This window comes from Pan troglodytes, chromosome 8 (assembly GCF_028858775.2).
Source record: "Pan troglodytes isolate AG18354 chromosome 8, NHGRI_mPanTro3-v2.0_pri, whole genome shotgun sequence".
Classification (NCBI taxonomy): domain Eukaryota; kingdom Metazoa; phylum Chordata; class Mammalia; order Primates; family Hominidae; genus Pan; species Pan troglodytes.
In genome coordinates this window covers 75,354,837-75,362,868 of record NC_072406.2, presented here as the reverse complement: position 1 = coordinate 75,362,868, position 8,032 = coordinate 75,354,837, and the positions used below count along the sequence as shown (strand labels likewise).

General features: G+C 46.1%; 1 non-coding gene across 1 annotated transcript; it reads right to left on the bottom strand.

The window, feature by feature from the left end:
- Window positions 1–279: 279 nt before the first annotated feature.
- Window positions 280–387, bottom strand: LOC112204629 (U6 spliceosomal RNA). The gene has a single exon (XR_002938303.1). It is a non-coding gene; the product is annotated as a U6 spliceosomal RNA (small nuclear RNA).
- Between the last annotated feature and the right edge of the window lie 7,645 nt (window positions 388–8,032).

Genomic DNA, 8,032 nt, shown 5'->3' with positions numbered 1-8,032 from the left:
AATACAAAAATTAGTGAGGTGTGGTGGTGGGCGCCTGTAATCCCAGCTACTGGGGAGCCTGAGGTGGGAGAATCACTTGAATCCGGGAGGTGGAGGTTGCAGTGAGCCGAGATTGTGCCATTGCACTCCAGCCTGAGTGACAGAGCAAGACTCTATCTCAGAAAAAAAAAAAGAAAATACTTTTGGTTTTCTGACGTACCATACTTTCTTGTTCTCTGGCCTTTGACCAGCGTTTACCTGCAGTCTGAAGCACTCTTTTCTCCACTCTTTGTTTTTATCTTTAAATTTAATTGCTTCACAAATTTGCATGTCATCCTTGCACAGGGGCCATGCTAATTTGCTCTGTATCATTCCAATTTTTAGTATATATGCTGCTGAAGTAAGCACCTTTTCCCCACTCTTTTTAAATTTTAATTTTAATTTTTTTTTTGGAAATGAAGCCTAGCTCTGTCACCCAGGCTGGAGTGCAGTGGCGCGATCCCAGCTCACTGCAACCTCCACCTCCCGGGTTCAAGCGATTCTCCCGCCTCAGCTTCCTGAGTAGCTGGGATTACAAGCACCCACCACCACGCCCAGCTAATTTTTGTACTTTTAGTGGAGATGGGGTTTCACTGTGTTGGCCAGGCTGGTCTCAAACTCCTGACCTCGTGATCTGCCCTCCTCAGCCTCCTAAAGTGCTGGGATTACAAGCGTGAGCCACTGCGCCTGGTTCCTTAATTTTAATTTGTATTTAGAAATGGGGGTCTCACTATGTTGACCAGGCTGGTCTTGAACTCCTGGTCTCAAGCAATCCTCTCATCTCAGCCTCCCAAAGTGCTGGGATTACAGGCATGAGCCACCACACCCACCATTCCCCACTCTCTACCTGGCTAATTACATGCAAACTCAAGCCTTACCTTGGGTGAGATTTCTTTCTGGAAACCTAACCTGTTAATGGATTGAATTATGTTCTCCCAAAATTCATAGGTTGAAGTCTTAACAACTAATATGACTATATTTGGAGACAGGGCTTTTAAGGAGATAATTAAGTTTAAGTAAGGTCATAAGGGTGGGCCCTAATCTGATAGAAGTGGTATAATTGTAAGAAGAGGTAGAGAGACTAGACAAGGTGGCTCAATCCTGTAATCCCAGCACTCCCTCTTCAGTGGATCACCTGAGGTCAGGAGTTCAAGACCAGCCTGACCAACATGGTGAAACCCCGTCTCTACTAAAAATACAAAAATTAGCCAGATGCGGTGGCGGGTGCTTGTAATCCTAGCTACTCAGGAGGCTGAGGTAGGAGAATTGCTTGAACCCGGGAGGCAGAGGTTGTAGAGTGGTGTGAGATCACACCACTGCACTCCAGCTTGGGAGACAGAGTAAGACCCTGTCTCAACAACAACAAAAAGAGTTAGAGACACCAGGGGTATGTCTGCACAGATGTAATTGCCCTGTGAGTTCTTGCCCATAGCAAAGACAAAACTACTTCACTGAGAACATGCTATTGCAGTAGAGAAAGAGTTTAATCAACATGAGGCTGGCCACGCAGGACATAACGGTATTACTCAAATTAGTCTCCCCAAAGGCTCAGAGGTTAGGATTTTGATGGACAATTTGGTGGGGGGTAGGGGAACATAGGGAAAGGGTGCTGCTGATTGGTGAGGGATGAAATCACAGGGGTGTGGAAAATGGTCTTTATATGCTGAGTCTGTCAGTGGGGCCACAGGACCAGTTGAGTCATCAGTCACGACCAGGTGGGGTCAGTCTGGAAAACATCTCAGAAAACCAATCTTAGGTTCTATAGGCTGAGTGCAGTGGCTCACGCCTGTAATCCCAGCACTTTGGGAGGCTGAGGCGGGTGGATCACAATGTCAGGATATCGAGACCATCCTGGCTAACACGGTGAAACCCTGTCTCTACTAAAAATACAAAAAATTAGCCAGGCACTGTGGCAGGTGCCTGTAGTCTGAGCTACTCGGGAGGCTGAGGCAGGAGAATGGTGTGAACCCAGGAGGCAGAGCTTGCAGTGAGCTGAGATTGCGCCACTGCACTCCAGCCTGGGCAACAGAGCAAGACTCAGTCTCAAAAAAAATAAAAGTAAAAAAAAAAAAGAAAACCAATCTTAGGTTCTACAATAGTGATGTTATCTATAGGAGCAATTAGGGAAGTCATAAGTCTTGTGACCTTGTACCACATGGTGGTACCCCTGAGCAGTAAGGGATTATAGGAACTACGCCTACATTTTAGCAAAATTCACGTCATTCCTTTAATCCTAATCTTGTGGCCTTTCGTTAGTCTTACAAAGGCAGTTTCAGCCCCTGAACAGGGATTGGATTAATTTTAGGGACTACGGTCATCCTTGCTTCAAAGTTAAACTAAAATGCTCCCAAAGAGAGCTTGGCCTGTGCCCAGGAATGACCAAGTATGGCTTGGAGGTCAGAAGCAAGATGGAGTCAGTGTTGTCAGATTTCTCTTACTGTCATAATTTTGCAAAGGTGGTTTCACAGAGAAGGCCATGTGAGGAGACAGCAAGAAAGCAGCTGTCTGCAAGGCAAAAAGAAAGACCTCAGGAGAAACCAGCCTTGCCAGCACCTGGTCTCCAACTTTCAGCCTTTAGAACTGTGAGAAAATAAAACTTTGTGCCTTAAGCCACCCAGTCTGTGTTATTTTGTTATGGTTGCCTTTGCACACTAACACACAATCTTTTGAGGCAGAGTTTCGCTCTCATCACCCAGGCTGGAGTGTAGTGGTGTGATCTCGGCTCACTGCAAACTCCGCCTCCCGGTTTCAAGCGATTCTCCTGCATCAGCCTCCTGAGTAGCTGGGATTACAGGTGAGCGCCACCACGCCCAGCTAATTTTTGTATTTTTAGTAGAGATGGGGTTTCGCCATGTTGGCCAAACTGGTCTCAAACTTCTGACCTAAGGCCTGCCTCAGCCTTCCGGTGTGCTGGGATTACAGGTGTGAGCCACTGAGCCCAGCCCGTAATACATAATCTTTCCTCTGTCTTCCATAGTGTGCCTTAGAACCTTTACCACATGATATTGTAGTTATCTGTTTTGTCTTTTATGTCCTCCTTTTAGACTGGAAGCCGTCCAAGAGCAGGAATTTGTCTAGCTTCTTCACCACCATAACCCAGCACCTGTGTAGTAGCCAGCACATTGTAAAGAAAAAAAACAAACTGTTTTTCTCTCTACTCACACCCAACACAAAACACTTCTGTGAAGAGATGTGTGGGTTTTTCACCACACACCAAGCAAATCTCCAGCAGATGCCAACTGGGTGTCCTATAATTCAATTCCATTCTGACGCTGCCTACCTGGAGATTGGGTCAGATCCCACAGGTTAAGGGTTCAGTCCCAAAAGGCTGCCCTGCTTCAGGCACCAGTCCCAAGTCCCAGGTTTTGACCTGTGTTTCTTGCTGACTGATTACAAATTGAGTTCCCACAACCCTCCTTCCCCAGGATTTGGTTTAATGGTCTATATTATAAAGGATATAGGTCTGGGTGCAGTGGCTCATGCTTGTAATCTCAGACTTTGGGAGGTCGAGGCAGGCGGATCTCTTGAGGCCAGGAGTTTGAGATCAGCCCAGCCAACATGGTAAAACCCCGTCTCTACTAAAAATACAAAAATTAGCTGGGGGTGATGGCACACACCTGTAATCCCAGCTACTCAGGAGTCTGAGGCAGGAGAATCACTAGAACTCTGGAGGCAGAGGTTGCAATGAGCCAAGATAACACCACTGCACTCCAGCCTGGGCAACAGCGTGAGACTCTGTCTCAAAAAAAAAAAAAAAGAAAAAATAGATAAAGGATACAGATGAACAGCAAGATGAAAAGATGCATAGGGTATGATATGGGGAGGGATGCAGAGACACCCTCCTAGTGTAATCACGCAAGGGGTTGTTCACCTTGCCAGCTGCCTAAACAGAGCCGATTCATCAAGACGGGAATTGCAATAGAGAAAGAGTAATTCACGCAGAGCTGGCTGTGCGGAAGACCAGAGTTTTATTATTACTCAAAGCAGTCTCTCTGAGCATTCAGGGATCAGAGTTTTTAAGGACAAGTTGGTGGGTGCGGGGAAGCCAGTGAGCCAGGAGTGCTGATTGGTCAGGGATGAAATCATAGGGAGTGGAAGCTGTCTTCTTGCACTGAGTCAGTTCCTGGGTGGGGGGCCACAAGATCAGATGAGCCAGTTTGTCCATCTGGGTGGTGCCAGCTGATCCATCAAGTGCGGGGTCTGCAAAATATCTCAAGCACTGATCTTAGGAGCAGTTTAGGGAGGGTCAGAGTCTTGTAGCCTTCAGCTGCATGACTCCTGAACCATAATTCCTAATCTTGTGGCTAATATCAGTCCTGCAAAGGCCATCTAGTCCCCAGGCAAGAAGGAGGTCTGCTTTGGGAAAGTGCTGTTATTGTCTTTGTTTTAAACTACAAACAATAAACTGAGTTTCTTCCAAAGTTAGTTCAGCCTATGCCCAGGAATGAACAAGGACAGCTTGGAGGGTAGAAGCAAGTTTGAGTTGATTACATTAGATCTCTTTCACTGTCTCAGTCATAGTTTTGCAAAGGCAGTTTCACTATTACTCAGGAAATTCCAAGGGTTTTAGGAACTCTGTCATAGGAACCTGAGACAAAGACCAAATGTATTTCTTATGCCACATACATTATAGGCACTCAATTAATATTTTTGAATAATAAATAAATTAGTGAAGTAGCACATGTGAATGTCCTACCATAGTTCTCAGTACATATCAACAGTAAGTGTAGCCAGGCTCGGTGGCTCACGCCTGTAATCCTAATCCCAGCACTTTGGGAGGCTGAGATGGGCAGATCACTGAGATCAGGAGTTCAAGACAGGCCTGGCCAACATGGTGAAACCCCGTCTCTACTAGAAATACAAAAATTATCCAGCTGTGGTGCTGGGTGCCTGTAATCCCAGCTACTCTGGAGCCCGAGGCAGAAGAATCACTTGAACCAGGGAGCTGGAGGTTGCAGTGAGCTGAGATCGTGCCATTGTACTCCAGCCTGGGCAACAAGAGTGAAACTCTGTCTCGAAAAACAAAAAACAAAACAGTAAGTGTGAGATCACTTTTTTTGTTTTTGAGACAGGGTCTCACTCTGTTGCCCAGGCTGTAGTGCAGTGGCATGACCACCACGCCCAGCTGGTTTTTAAGTTTTTTGTAGGGATGAGGTCTTTCTCCTGTTTCTGATTGCTTTTTCCTGTCACCAGCTCCCTCTCCCACCCAGTAAATGTAGTTGCAGCTTGATCTCACTGTATTGCCCAGGCTGGAGTGCAGTGGTGTGATCTCAGCTCATTGCAACCTCCACCTCCTGTGTTTAAACGATTCTCCTGCCTTCACTTCCAGAGTAGCTGGAATTATAGGGGCCCGACACCACACCTGGCTAATTGTTATATTTTTAGTAGAGATGGGGTTTCACCATATTGGCCAGGCTGGTCTTGAACTCCAGACCTCAAGTGATCCTCCCACCTCGTCCTCCCGAAGTTCTAGGATTACAGGGATGAGCCACCTCGCCCAGCCCCCAACTCCATCTTGCTTCTAACTTCCAAGCTGTCTTTGTTCATTCCTGGGTGTAGGGTGAACTAACTTTGGGAGGAACTTAGTTTATAGTTTATTATTATTATTATTTTTTGAGATGGAGTTTCGCTCTTGTTGCCCAGGCTGAAATGCAATGGCGCGATCTCAGCTCACTGCAACCTCCGCCTCGCAGGTTCAAGGGATTCTCCTGCCTCAACCTCCCACGTAACTGGGATTACAGGCATGCACCACCATACCTGGCAATTTTGTATTTTTAGTAGAGATAGGGGTTTCACCATGCTGGCCAGGCTGGTCTCGAAATCCCGACCTCAGGTGATCCACCCGCCTTGGCCTCCCAAAGTGCTGGAATTACAGGTGTGAGCCACCACGCTTGGCCAATGGTTTATAGTTTAAAACAAAGGCCCTTTCCCAAAACAAACCCTTTTCTTGCCTGGGGACTAGACGGCCTTTGGAGGACTAACAAATTAGCCAAAAGATTAAAAATTGTGGTTTAGGAGTCATGCAGCTGGAGGCTACAAGATTCTGACCCTCCCAAATTGCTCCTGGGGATAACATCACTATTGTAAAGCCTAAAATCAGTGCTTGAGATATTTTGCAGACCCTGCACTTGATGGATCAGCTGGTACCACCCATATTGATAAACTGGCTCATCTGATCTTGTCACCCCTGCACCAGGAACTGACTCAGCGCAAGAAGACAGCTTCCACTCCCTATGACTTCATCTCTGACCCAACCAATCAGCAGTCCCGGCTCACTGGCTTCCCCCAGCTCACCAAGTTGTACTTAAAAACTCTGATCCCCAATGCTGGGGGAGACTGATTTGAATAATAATGAAACTCCGGTCTCCCGCACAGCCGGCTCTGTATCAATTACTCATTCTTTATCGCACTTCCCCTGGTAAATTGGCTGTCTAGGCAGCAGGCAAGGTGAAACCATTGGGCAGTTACAAGCCACTATGCCTGGCTAAAAATTATGTTTTGAATAGGTAATACATTTGCATGCTTCAAAAATTCCAAAGGCCAATTTCCCTCGCTGGAGGCATCTTCTGTGGACTTTGAGAGATATACATATCAATCCATACCGCAAGAGAAGTATAGTGTACACACTATTCTCTACCTTTCACTAGACAATGTATCTTGGAAATCTTTCTATATCAGTACAGAAAGACCATAGCCAAACAGAATTTTTTGCATGTTGCCATTGTCTTATCTTCCTAATCTCCCATTCTTTCCTTAATCTATTCTAATATGGCTTCTGTATCATCTAATGGAATCACTATTTTCTTTTTTTTTTGAGACAGAGTCTCATTCTGTCACCACGTTAGAGTGCAGTGGTGCGATCTCGGCTCACTGCAAACTCTGCCTCCCGGGTTCAAGCGATTCTTCTGCCTCAGCCTCCCAAGTAGCTGGGACTACAGGCATGCACCACCACACCCAGCTAATTTTTGTATTTTTTGTAGAGACGAGGTTTCACCATGTTGGCCAGGATGGTCTAGATCTCTTGACCTTGTGATCCACCTGCCTTGGCCTCCCAAAGTACTGGGATTACAGGCATGAGCCACTGCTCCCGGCTTAGAATCACTATTTTCAAGATCACTAAAGACCTTCCATTGCCAAGTCCAAAAAACTGGACTGCGTGCCAGTCCTTATCCTATTATACTTCTTGGCAGCATTTGATGCAGCAAACCCTATCTTCCTCTTAAAACACTTTATTGCCTTGTGGAGAATAATTTTCTGTGAAGAGAACGAAGCATAGGACACAGGGCTTTTCACTGGCACCTGCTCCTTCCAAGGACCTACAAGGAATTCTAGCCATGAGTTCACAAGGTCATGTAATTCTGTATAATTTGCAAACTGTTTTTACCACAGTCAGTCAAGACCACTGTCTCTTTTCACTCTGACCTCTTCTTGATCACATTCTTTCTGCATTTTGAGATCCAGCTCAGGAAAGTTGAGTTACAAACATTTAGTTTGGATTTGGTCATACCAGCGTGGTCATACCATATAGAAGGAGTTCCAGGAATATTCTTTCTACCTCTGCACCATCTCACCCAGGGTTGTGACATGAAGGTGCAAGACTTGATGTCATATGATAACATCAACAATTTCTATGGCATTCTGCTCTGTGAGTACATAAAATTGGGGGCCCAGCAAGGTGGCTCACGACTGTAATCCTAGCACTTTGGGAGGCTGAGACGGGTAGATCACTTGAGCCCAGGAGTTTGAGACCAGCCTGGCCAACATGGCGAAACCCTGTCTCTACAAAAAATTAGCTGGTCATGGTGGCACATGTCTGTAGTCCCAGTTACTCAGGAGGCTGAGGCATGAGAATCGCTTAAACCCAGGAGGCAGAGGTTGCAGTGAGCTGAGTCACGCCACTGAACACCAGCCTGGGTGACAGAGCAAGACTGTTTCAAAGCAAAAAAAAATTGGGGAAAAACAGTGTTTGAAACACGTAGAACCAGAAGCTAATCTGTAAAAATTTCTTCTAATT